Source organism: Lycium barbarum, chromosome 10, assembly GCF_019175385.1.
Source record: "Lycium barbarum isolate Lr01 chromosome 10, ASM1917538v2, whole genome shotgun sequence".
Lineage (NCBI taxonomy): Eukaryota > Viridiplantae > Streptophyta > Magnoliopsida > Solanales > Solanaceae > Lycium > Lycium barbarum.
The window spans coordinates 112,398,956-112,413,444 of NC_083346.1; positions in this window are offsets into that span (position 1 = coordinate 112,398,956).

Consider the following 14,489-nt stretch of genomic DNA (forward strand, 5'->3'; position numbering starts at 1 on the left):
AATTCATATTGTATAGACTTGAACAACACTTGAAACATATTTGGATGAATAAGAAAGCTCTCATCTCTTATCTCTCTTTATTGTTCTTGCTTCATCTTTTGATATATTGTACTAACTCTTTTAGAATGATTTTACAATATATTGTACTAACTCTTTTAGAATGATTTTACAACATTTTTTTTGTTGATATGACTTTTTTTTTTATAACAGGCAACATGACATGGCTTATTTTTATTGGTTTATCTTTCCATGGCATAGCAAGTGAGCTTCACGCGTGTGCCCAGCTGGCACGAGGGGTTCAAATGGCACAGTTTATCTTATGTTCAGGGGTTCAGATAATTAACATTTCAGTTGGGGATCTAAATGGAAAATCAGGACAAGTTCAGAAGTCCATCTATGACTTTGGCCTTAATTAATTAAAGCTTTCGAACTGATCATCTCTGCTTAATAAAGTATTTTAGCCAATCCACTTGCTCATATGTAGCTTCATTTGCATGAAGGCCAAGTTTTATATTAGCTAGAAAATATTGAGATGTAACAACAATAAACCAAATTACTTCATCATGGAGAAAGAAACCACCACCTCCTATATCTTATAAACTACTCCTCTTTGGGAGTAAAAATGCTGCTTATTAAGGATATATATTCAAGATTTAATAAAATAAAACTAATACTAATTACATATACACTATAATTTTTTGATAAAGAATATTACAACTGACAATTTTTCGTCATTATTGTAACCATTGCCTTGTTTATATTTACGTACTATATATGTAGACGTAGGCTTTGTGAGTATATGAATAGAGCAAAAGCTCAATCATGATACTCTAGTTACGATTGGATCTTGGTATGAGCTAGATTTGTTTTTTGCTATAATTTGACCAGATAGTAGGAATTTTTTTATATATATAATTATTTTTGTGTTTTCAAAAGAGTCATGAATCATATATATATCCAAGGTGCTGTAACTGAAATATCTATAGCGGATTCTTGATTAATCACTTGAATCAATAATTATTTTGCCAATGATAATTTCACATCACGAAATAAACTGTAAAATTTAAGGATGATGTTTAGCACTTAACTCTCCTAGCATTTGATCATATCCGTTTTGGAACCTGCCTAATCTAGATTTTCGCGTTAAAGGGCTCCCTACTAATCAAAACAACTTTACTCCTAATTAAACTTCGAAAGTGACTTCTGATTAAATATATAAATGCTATTTTTAGTGGCTCCTCTTGTTCCGGATCAAAGTGGAGGTATGGTTAGCACTGCCAACTCGCCCAGTATTTGATCATACCCGTTTTGGAACCTGCCTAATTCAAATTCGCATTGAAAAATTTATTTTAGAGATAAAGCATTCCCTGATGATCAAAACGCCTCTATTCCTAAATTTAAAGTGAAACTTCGGATGATAAAGATATAAATGCAATTTTAGTGGCTCCTCTTGTTCCAAATCAAAGTGGAGGTTAGCCTATTCTATTATCTAATCTAGGTTTGTCTTTTTAGGATACTAAGGCAACCACATATTACTTATATCATTTTTCTTCTATATTTATTCGGGGTAAGAAATTCTAGTCAAGTCTTTGTATTATTGGAAGAAACATATTCCTGTTTTAATACCAAAAGGAAAGATAAATTATCTAAGAGCGATACATACACTACAAGAAAGTATAGAAATCGCAACAAATTTTTTTATATTTGGCAACAACTTAGTTTTATTGTTGGCAAATAATTTTTTTGTTGCTAAAGAATTTAATTTTGTTGCCATAGTATTGATTATTGTTGCAAAAAGTACTTTTGGCAACCAAAAATAAAGTTATTGCACACTGTTGTAATAACAGCCGTTGGAAAAAGTTCATGCAACAAAAAAACATTATTGTCAAAAGTACTTTTTGCAACAATAATCAATCTATGATAATAAAAAAAAAAAAACCTATTGCTAAATATAATTTTTCTTGTAGTGATACCTAAAGTTGATAAATATATCAAATGAGATAGCAAGGATAAATAAAAGAGGCACAATTAGAAATTTCAAACTACTTTAATTTAATTAGACCCCACTTCCCATAAGTGAGAGAGAACAATCTATTAACATCAATAAGAAGAGACTTCACAACATTTTTAAAGCTTCAAAGTTGGATGCAAGGCATCACATCTTGGTTACAAAGACATGTAAGACAATGTATCAGCGTAAATGAATCATGTCAAAATTACAAATTTTGCTACAAATATTCAAGATTTAATATATACAAATAGAAAAGAAATTTTGATCTACTTACGAATTTTGCTACATATATTCAAGATTTAATATATAAAAATAGAAAATAATATTCGATGTACATATACAATATTTTTTGACAAAAAAGATTTATCTAACTACCCTCATTCCTAGAAATTCGCCATTTCCCGAAGGCCCATGACGTTCCGTCTAGATGTCACTAGAAATCTTTAAATTTCCAACAAATTTCTGACGGGATTCGCTCTGTCGAAATATAATGTTGTTGGGGTCGAAATAATATGGCGTCATGCGGAGGCTAATAATTGCAAACCTTAAATGACAATGAATTAAGCAACAATGAAAAACTATAAATAAATAAAATAAAAAAGACTTTGATAATATGATATGGGTCTTGGTCAATTGACCTACATATGAAAATATTATAAAAAAAATCATAAAAACTATTGAAAGAAAAATCTCCCTCCAAATAAGACTTTGTTTGAGAGCTACATTGTGGATATTACTGTGCTGTTTTGTGTGAAGAAAGAATCCTCAATTTATAGAAATTCAAAAAATTTCCTCCAAGAAAGTATTAGTCAAATGAAAGAGATTTGTTCCACCTAGGAAATCTTTTCCACCAAGAAAGGAATTTTAAGGAGCCATTTGGACATGGTTTGAAACATGAGATGAAACTATGATTTGAAACCATGTTTGTACATGCAATCTAGATTACTTAAGTTATATTTTTTCTTATAGACATAAAAACCCCACAAGTTGTGAAAACTATCAAAATATTCTCAATTCTTATACAATCTTACTAAATGAGTAAGTCATAGTGTGACAACCCAAATTACGAGCCATGTGGGCACCTACCGTATTATTACCTAGTAGGCGCACCCTTACCAACCAACCCAATATTCAACCACATTTTTAACACCAGTAATGTAATTATTGATCACAACTGAAAATAAATATTCATAAGGACTCTGTTATCAATACAAGAAAACTGAAAAGTTTCTGAGATCTAGTCTAGACAGGTACAAGAGCTCCTATTACACAAGAATAAAACCAAAATAAACGACACAGCCTCTGCCTGGAATGAGATGAGCAAGGCTATACGAAGATGTTCAGTAATCCACTAAAAGAAACTTCAAGTAATAACCTACAACACATCTACACCCAAAAAGGATGTAGCAAGAGTAGTATCAGTACACCACACGTATTGGTAAGCATCATAAGTCGACTAACATTAGTTCACGCAACACAATATAAAATCAACAAGATAAACAGATAAATCAATGTACACCCTCAAGACTCCCAATAGAGACAACTACATTGGTACGAACTCACCTCTCTAACTCCTAGTTATTCCGGTTCCCTTAGTACCACAATAACACTCGCTACCCAACTAGTCAAAGTGTGGTCCTACTTCGTATTTCCTTTAGGGCCAAATAATTAGTCCTTATCACATTAATTCCGCTAACGTCTACCCTTTTGATTATTAGCCCTAGCACTCGCTAGGGTATGATGCATCCACGGAAACGTGCTCAACACACTTTCACCAAACACTGTGACTCTCTAAATCCATCAGATTTAACACAAAAATTCTGGAATTCAGTAATTCATTCTTACGCCAACACTTTCATGCAAGATCAGAACTCCTCAGACAGTTCAACACAATTATAGGGGATGCATAATGCAGATATAGTGGAATGACGACATGTAAGCATGAGGACATGAAGATATGCGATGTAATGCAATGGCCCAATACGCAAACTGTACATATATGCTAATTGGTGTCTTTGCCCAATAGTTATGACCTGCAGGACCCATGGTGTCCATATATATATATATATTGTCACAACACTATTAATTAATCGATTTTCAAGTAGTACCTCATATTCAACCCATCTCGGCCATAAAACCGGTTAGTACAACTGACATTTATTCAGAATTTCAGCTCCATGCAGTGTTCAATAAATACAAGCAACCTTATGCAACGATGCTAATGAATAAAATCAATATCATGGAATATGCCCTTGACGAGCGCAACACTATTATGCCTTAGCTTCAACTCACCCAATGCAACCCTTTCATTGGCATGAATGAACAACCCTACGAATCTTGTATATACTCAACAATTTACTTCGGAGACTAAATACACCTCGGAATAATTATGCTAACCAATGGGATAACCTTCCTTAATAGAGACAAGTGATCTCTTCCAATCAGTAACACACAGACATCAACAAACGTTAGAACTTAGGATCCATTTATACACTCATTGTTATCCTAGTTACTATATATATACAACTTCCCTTAAACTATATGTATATCCATCCGAACTCCATGTCTGAAGACCTAATCATGCTTTCTCCCGTCAATTCTATACGTATACACGACTCACTAATCAAAGTCTAACTTAAGTAAACCGTAACCCACCTTGATGACGAGCAGCTATTCGAACTTTCATGCATTATCCACCCTCCTAGCTTTTATCTGAAATCCGTGAAAGATGATAGTTGATGGAGAAGATGCGAAGAATGTTAGAGGAGCCTCTTTCTCTTGGTGTCAAGTGTTTTTCTTAATGTAAAACCTAATAGCAGCCTTGAATGTAAAACCTAATAGCAGCCTTGAATGGGCCTTTTATTAAAATGGAAGGTGAAATATAAAACTAAGTGTGGGAAAACGTGTCCACTGGTTCGTGATGTCCACTGCAACGGACATCAGGCTCGCTGCGGCGGCGCCCTGTGCGCTGCTGCGGACCTAGGCTTGCCCGGGCCCACAATTTTTAACCCTTTCTGAAATTAATTTTTCTAACAATTATTCATTTTAGACACCCCATAGGCTTATCATTTAAGATCTTAGGCCTAGATTCGGTACGGGTTTGCGAAGTATTAAATAACGACGGGGCGGGTCGTTACACATAGTTCATAACAAAATAATACGCTACTAGAAAGCCTTTCTAAAAAATACAACATCAATTGATCAAACTTTAGTTTAATAAAAGGGAAAATTTAACATGAATAGTAATGTAATTACTCTTTAATATAATCCTCCCACATGGTAGACATAAATAAAGGTTGGCAAATGGTTGGTGGGAGTAATTGTTAAAAATACCTACTAACTTATGAGTTTTTTTTTATAAAATATTTAAATTTTATGCTTAAATATTTTGAAATCATGATTTGAAACACAAATCATGTCTTTTTGGATGATTTGAAATTTCAAACTATGGCTCGAAATCATGAGATGAAATGTATATCCAAACATTGATTTTATCTCATAATTTTAAACTACAATTTTAAATTACATATCAATACACCTATTAATTATGGTAGAAAATCAGGATAAACTCCAGACAAATGTTTGTAACTCAAGTACAAACAAACGCTCGGGTTATGATTTGAGAGGTCATAATGATAAAGAGCCTTCCCTTTTCTAGCCGACTTTGAAAATTATTCTTGTCGTGGACTTTAAATTGTTCAAAGTTTGCGTACAGCTTATTGATGTCTACAAGTCTCCTTTTCTTTTTTCCTTCTTTTTGTTTGGAGCAAAATGGTTTTGAGTCTTCAAATCAAATTTGTTTTAGTAGCAACTATATAGGTGCTACAAATCAAGTTATGGACCACTACATGCTGGCCACTTAACTTTCCATTTCTTTATCAAGCTCACTTTTTCAAAGAGGGTTTTTATTTATTCAAAACATTAGTCTTTAATTACTTTGTATTTGTATGTTGCTGAGTGCTGAGGCCATTGCAAGTAGGGTGGGTATGGTACGGTATGATACGGCATTTAAAACTTTAATATGATAATTTTGGTTTTTGATTTTTAAAAATATTATATCATTATCGTATCAAATTAATTCGGTATGGTTTGGTATTTTAAAGTTTGGTTTCAATATTTTAAAGTTTGCGGATGACATAGTCCTGATTGACGAGTCTCGCAGCGGGGTTAACGCTAATGTCACGACCCAACTAGGGACCGTGACGGGTACTCGGGGCTAGCCACCGAGCACCACTCTCTCTAATACTCATCTTACTCATTTAATGCTCTTTTACCAATTTTATACACGAATTGTAGGAAAATCATATTTTATATAGAAACATAAATACTTATATACATTTGCCTCTCGGCCATCAAAATAATATATACATAATAATAACATCTGGTGAGACCATCTGACCCACACTGCGTATCTACGAGCCTCTACTGACATACTAAACATATAGACGGAACAAGACTCCGTCCAAAATATGCATATATACCAAAAGAAGAATCATAAGCACCTCCGGACAATGGAGTGCTCTCAATCAGCTGACAGCTACTAAGGGTCTGGACCAAGCTCACCTCCCTGTCTACTTGTGGGCATGAACACAGCGTCCAAAGAAAACGGACGTCAGTACGAACATTGTACTGAGTATGAGAGGCATAAACAATGAAGAAAGACAGTGATAATATAATGTGAACATCAATATGAAACATCTGAATCTGAATGACAATCATAAAAGAAGTAATGCATGCTGTCTTACTCATACTCATCATAATGTCATATATGCATAATATGCAAGCTGCCCGTCCATATCGGAACGGTGTGATAATCCATAACATTAGCCCGCGTCCGGGGTACCATCTCATGCTGCCCACTAGTGGTGTCTGCCCATGCCAAAAGGTCATGGTGTATCCGTATAGCTGCCCGCCTTGGCGGTGACTGCCCGGCCAACTAGGCGCGGTGTAATATGATCATGACATGCTCATCAAAATACTTGTAATAATATGCTTATCATAATATGCTTATCATAGTACATGTATAAGACTCAAGATCAACTATACTCTATCGGGGTGGCGTAAGGTCGTGATCCCCCGATTTCATTATGGAGCAATTATTGACATTCTGCCTCACCTTGAAGGAATTAGTACATAAGGTGAGTGTAAGCAATAAATAGCATCATTATCAATATGGCATCATCATATCATATCTCTTATCTTATATAGACATTTATGGACTTAGGCTTCTAGCTTTCCGGAAAATAGGAACTCATGAAGAGGAAAAGAACTCATGCTATAGGATTCATGCCATTAGAAAGAAAGGACTAGCCCCACATACCTTTGTCGTTTAGCTATGTTATCGTTCACTTGCCCTCCCCCAATGTCACGTCGTTACCTTCACGGGAGAATTTGTATTAACATTAGTTAATCGACTATAAGAACGCGTTGTTATTTCTTGAGAAAATTGGGCAGCATTTCCTTTATATATATTGCCTAGCCCGAACTTCCAATTAATCTCCGATTAGCACAGCAATACCAACAACAATAATAGCAACCTAGCAACCTCTCTTAATTCTTTTTCCCACTCACATCATTGACATCTAAAATTATACAATAGGCAGACCATTATACGCTTCGCATACGACACCTTATGCACTTGTTTTCTTCCAAATTTACGAGCCACATTAACAGTAACAAAACAACAATATCAACTATCCGATTTCCGTCATTAATTCCGTAGTTCTCATCTCACAATTTAACTATGCCTTCGATGAATTTAAATATACCTAGGAGAAGAGAATTATTACCTCAATAGGTGGAGGAAAACCTTAATTTTCACTCTTGCATACTTGAAATTCTTGTCGAAATAGCGTCTCCAAAACAAATGTTTGGCCTAGAGCAATTGGACTTCAAAACTAAGAACAGTTTTATTATAATGGATCCTCCAAATTGGAAATGTTTGCTGCTACGTTTTCTTTGGCCCTTTCCAAGTTATTTATCCAAAAAGGAACGTTACAACAATGTAATTATTTCTTTCACCATTCTTATAAAGATTATCATTCTCTTGTGGGACCCATAGGGTCTTATTGTCCCCTTTGTCTAAGTATACAAGAATGGTACACGTACCAAGCACTTGGACCAAACCAATTGGTCTTCTATCCAAAAACATTGATAAATCATATTTAATCAATCCCTAACCTCAATTAATATTTTTACATCAATTTATAACAAATCGTGCATTAATTAAAATCGAGCATTTAAAGCACTTTATTTCATATCTCTCGTCTTTAACTTATGTTGATTAGCTTACGAATAATTCGACGTACAAAAATACGAAATATAACAGTGTCCTTTCCAAAATAGAAATATATAAGATTGGACGTATATATTTTTGTCGCTGCCCCAAAGTAGAAACTCACGTACAACCTCTCCAAAATGGAAATATATTTCTGTACTTGCATAATTTTGTTGCTGCCCCAATCCTTAGTCGTACAAGACATATCATCTCTAATTCATATAGCAATCAAGTCTTTCTTAGTGGAATGTGGGTCCTACAATAAATGATGACCTTGCAGATAAATTCCAAGAGGTTTCCACCTAACCATCTTATACTTAGCATAGTCATTTGCTAGTTATTTCCCTTGATTACACGTGCATACCTCCAATTGACACCTATTCTGATAATTAATACCATTATTAATTTCTTACTTTCCCACTTTATCCCATCGTTTAATCGGTTACATATATAATTAATTTCTTGATCTCAATCCATTTAAAAAGTAATCATTCATTCATTTTTTTTATATACTTCATATACCCACTATCATGACCATGTAATATAACACTAGTCCACAGCCTCGTTTGTCATACATAAAATATAATTTCCAATCACCGTCGTTACACTATTCCTTCTTAAATCATCTCGGGACTCAATTTCTCGTATACACCGAATTCTTTTATTTTCATGTTTGACTATGACCAAAACTTACAGTCGGTACAATTTGCTCATGCTGGACGATTCGATTTCCTAGTCCAAAAATACAGGATATTATAGCTTGGACTGTATTTCATTTAAATAAATTTCGAACCTCGACGAAACTTATTTTCTTAGCTTTGTTTAACTTCTAATATTTATAACACATTTGTCCCATCAATACCGCCTATAAGGTTGAGGGATAACCTCGCTTCCGTTACTAATGTCATTTAACTCGCACGCTTTCCAACGCACGAAAATACGGGATGTAACAGCTAAGCTGGAGGTTTGGAGACAAACTCTGGAGTCTAAAGGGTTCAAGTTGAGTAGGACCAAGACAGAGTACTTGGAGTGCAAGTTCAGTGAGATAGTGCATGAGGCTGATGTGGAAGTGAAGCTTGGCACCCAGGTCATACAGAAGAAAGATAGTTTCAAGTATCTTGGGTCTATTATACAAGAAAATGGGGAGATTGATGATGACGTCACACACCATATTGGTGCAGGATGGATGAAATGGAGGCTTGCCTCTGGAGTGTTGTGTGACAAGAAGGTGCCACCGAAACTTAAAGGCAAGTTCTACAAAGTGGTGGTTAGACCGACTATGTTGTATGGGGCGGAGTGTTGGCCAGTCAAGAAATCTCATGTTCAGAAGATGAAAGTGGCGGAAATGAGAATGCTGCGATGGATGTGTGGGCACACTAGGAGCGATAGGATTAGGAATGAAGTCATCCGAGACAAGGTTGGGGTAGCCTCAGTGGAAGACAAGATGCAGGAAGCGAGGCTGAGATGGTTTGGGCATGTGATGCGGAGAGATGCAAATGCCCCAGTGCAGAGGTGCGAGAGGTTGGCCAGTGACGGTTTCAGAAGAGGTAGAGGTAGGCCGAAGAAGTATTGGGGGGAAGTGATTAGACAGGACATGACGCATTTCCTGCTTACCGAGGACATGACCTTAGATAGGAGGGTATGGAGGACTCATATTAGGGTAGAAGGCTAGTAAGTAGTTGCGTTTATCCTTTCTTACGAGTAGCTATGTTGCTCTATAGTTTCTTGTCTCTTGATTTCTGCGAGTATTTGTTGGTTTATAATGGTTTATAATGGCTTATTTACTTTCACTGTTTTCATTTCATAACTGTTTTGATGTGTTTGTCCGTATCTGACCTTTCTTATGCTTTCTCTTGAGCCGAGAGTCTTCCGGAAACAGCCTCCCTACCTAAGGTGGGGGTAAGGTCTGCGTACACTCTACCCTCCCTAGACCCCACGATGTGGGATTAACTGGGTATGTTGTTGTTGTTGTTGTTGTTGTTGGTTTCAATATTTTATGGTACGGTAAATCAGTACCATAGTTTGTCCGACTTCGACTTACATATACTCATATCGTGGAAAATTATGACTTCCGCTACTTAAGAAACGTTTCAATTATATGTACTAAACACTTTACACATATAAAAATATTCAAAAGAAAGTACAATCAGTCCCCTTCGTAAATCAATTACACAAAAAGAACATTTAAATCAAGATAGAGTAATCAAAGTTCCAACGTTTAAACTATTAGTTCTAATAATACTAGTTTATATCTTTGTTAGTATTATAATACTAAGATATACAAATTGTATATGTAATTATATACTTTGGTATGATATTCGGTATTTCGGTATTTTCTTTATCAAACGAATACCGAATACCATACTTTTTAAAAATGTATATCAAATACTATACTAAATAACATAATATCAAAACTGCAGTATGAAAAATTTCGATTTTCGTATGATAATAGATATCTACCATATCATGCCACCCCTAACTGCAAGTCGTAGAAATGTCAAAGTTGATGCATATCCACTACTTCAAGGGATGATAGCGAGTGATTGGAGTTCATAGTAGTGAACATTTTGGAAAACTACTTAATGAACATCAATTCGGGGAAAAATATAGACGAAAGTCATTTTTTTTAGCAAAACATGTTTTATGAGAAGATCATTTTCTTGGTATTTGATTATTCTAAAATCATTTTACAAATAAAATTTTTATTTTTCATCAAATGGAGAAAATGACTTTCTTGACTGATGGGGCGAAAATTATTTTCCTTAAGAGCAACTTTAACTTTTAACTATGCTCCAGGTCCGACTAGCACTTAAACATCATCATTATAATCTTGAGTGCTCATGATTATTGTTAAAATACTTTCCAATTGGCTAATATAATTTATTAGTAATAATTATAATATAGATTTTTTTTGAAAAATATTTTTCACTAATTATTAAATATAAAATAATTATCACGAATTTTTTTCTCTAAAAAATAGAATGTGAAAAATGATTTCCGGCACACACAACACCCTACAAATTTCAAAATAATTGGCCTTGGAAAGTTCTTATCATTGCTCGTATTAACTTAGAATAAAATAAAGCGATATTTCCAAGTGGGTTCCATATATCTACATTATTATTATTTCTCCGGATAAAAAAAAAAGAGTTCACTTAGCCTTTTTTAATAAAAAAAAAGTTCACTTAGCAAATCAAAAAAAAATTAATCTTGTGTTTCCATTTTGTCCCTATTAAGTGTTATATGATTAAATTTCAATGCCTATTTAATTAGGAATAGTTTAGTCAAATTATCTATTTTTATCTAAGAATTCACATTTTTGTAAGGGGGTGTACAAATGAGTAAACAGATTTTTTTTTTTTTTTTTTTTATCCGGAGGGAATATTAACTTAGAATAAAGCGATGTTTCCTTTTCCTATAATGCCAAAAGACTTTTCCGTATTGATTATGACTCTTTAAGAAGTAGGATCTGATTCTAAATTCTTGTTTTTTGAAAATCCTAAGAACTCTACTATTGCACATAAACCTGTTATTTATAAATAACGAGACAAACACGTAAGATTAAGTTTAGATTTTCAATGCCTTTTTGTTCACTTCTCATACACTATAAAGCCTTGACTTCTAAATTCAAATAATTGTTTCAGTTTAGAGGCGAAAATAGAGTTCTAATTACAGATTCATTAAAATTCAAATTTTGGTAAGAACTTCATATTTGTATAAAGAAATCCGCTTTATATATATAAATGATTTATCTAAACTCCATAAAAATTGCACTTAAAATTCTAAATTTGCCCCGGCATTTGCTTACCTCATTCGTCTCATGCATAAGATTTCATAGATCATATATCCACTACTATCAGAAAGTATGTATATATTTGGATATATTTGATAGTGGATGCATCAGCCCCTCCACCACCAAAAATGTACCAAGTGGAAATCTAGTCACACTCTCTTGTGCAACATTCTTTAATTAAACAAATTCGGGCAATATCTACCGTCTAGTATAAGTTGTACACGTTTAAAGCTATATTTAGAAGTTAAAAGTAATAGACTTATGTTCAATATATATATGTTAATAGACTTATGTTCAATATATATATGTTAATATGTTATAACTAGCCGGTTACATGTATTATTTTTTAAGATTTAGTAATTCTACTTTTTATGAACATTGACATATTATTATTGTTTTAGGTGATATAATAATACTTAAAAAGTTATATCATAAAATGTAAAACTTCCACTACTCTAACGTATCCAGAGTTAGTATAAAGAATTTTTACATTATTAGATTACTTTACTTGTTGTAGTATATGTAATTTATTTTATTTTCAAGATTATAAGTTTTACATTTTAAAGAGGCCTATTTTATAGATAAAAAAATATTTGTGGGATCTATAATGTAAAATATATTTTGCACTTGTAAATTACTACTTATAATAAGGGGGAATCTAAAGATTTGGTAGTCGCTTAGTTAGATTCTGACTAATGGTTACTAACCAAAAGGGTTTTCTTCCAAATTCAACCTTTTAGTTGTCCTTTATTGCTTATCTACTTGAGAGGGTGACGTGAATTAACTTCTTTTATATGTCTCATTTTTCTGCTACTATATATTGCTTTATTGACGTAATATTTTTTAAAAATTTTCAATAAATTTTAAATGAACACATAAATTACGACTTATTTCAATTGAGTACCTGAACACATGATAATATGTTTCTATTAGACATTTTCTATTTAAATATATATTAAAAAATACTTTTGCGTGTATTCTCAAATATCTATTACATAGATAAGTTAACTACTTAAAATATATCACCTCCTTTAATATACGCATGAGTCTCAATAACCTGTAAATTCTTGGAATCGTTCCAACTATAACTGATGTGTATAATTAAAGAAAATGACATATTTTATGCTTGTGTACCTAAATATTACATAATTTTTAGTTTTCCAAGCAATAGTAGTACTCCCTCCTCCCAATTTAAGTGTCTTTTGTTTGACTGGGTACGAAAGTTAAAAAATAAATGGAGACTTTTGAATCTTGTGGTCTTAAAAAAAAATGTGTGCAATCTTTTAAATCTTGCCAAAACTAAATAAATATAGAAAGAGACACCTTTTTTGAGACAAATAAAAAAGGAAAATAAGACACTTAAATTGGGACGGAGGGAGTATCAAACAATTGTAACAAAAGGGAGCAATCATATTTAAAAATTTTGAGTATCGTATTTTTTTGGGGGGGGGGGGGGGGGGGGGTGGGGGGGGTGGGGGGAGGGTGTTAAAAAAGCATAGGGACACATGATAAATTAAGCATGAAGCGTTCGAAGCTTTATTTTTGTTTAATAAATGATTAGAATGTACATTTTATAAAATAATGTGCCACTTGTAACTAACAAAAAAGAAAGAAATGTCATTTCCTCATCACATAAGTTTTTAGAAAGCAAAAGGATTTAATTTTCTACTATTATAGAAGAGTGGGTTTGGTTGCCAACCCACTCTTCTATAATAGTAATAAAAATAAAGTAAATGAAAAAAAATTAATTAAAAAAATTAAGGTGGGGTCCACGAGAAGAATTAGGAGACAATTGCAAAAAAAAATAAGAGATCCACGTGAAGAATTCGGAGACAATTGCAAAAAATAATAAAAAAAAAGACATTTAAATAATATTAATAAGTTCAGAAAATGGTAAAAATACGCTTAGAGAAAATTTAAAGAAGAGAAATTCAGGAAAAAATAAATAACGATTTAAATTGAACACAAAAACCGCTAAAGAAGTCATAAAACCAAAAGATTTAAAACTTATACCTTTGGGTATAAGTTTAGACACATACGTCTCACACAAATAATGAGGAATAACATCAAGAAGACGAAATATAAACGGTCAAGAAACGTATACACATATTTTCTTAAAATTATGAAGTTGGTCTATATTTAAAAATTTAAGACTATAACAGATGCTAACACATGAAAGCGCTTTTCAGTGTTGTTGAGTAGAAATAGATGATGGCATGAAACTTGGTAGGAGAAGGTGTACTTTAAATCTTTCAATTGAAGAACCAAACCAGGAAAGTCATATATGGGAGAAGCGGACTAGGTAAAATAATTTATTAATATTTTCAATTAATTGAATTATAATACTTTCTATAATAAAAATTCCATAATTATATTACTAAAAGGTACTCTCTGTGTCCTAATTTATG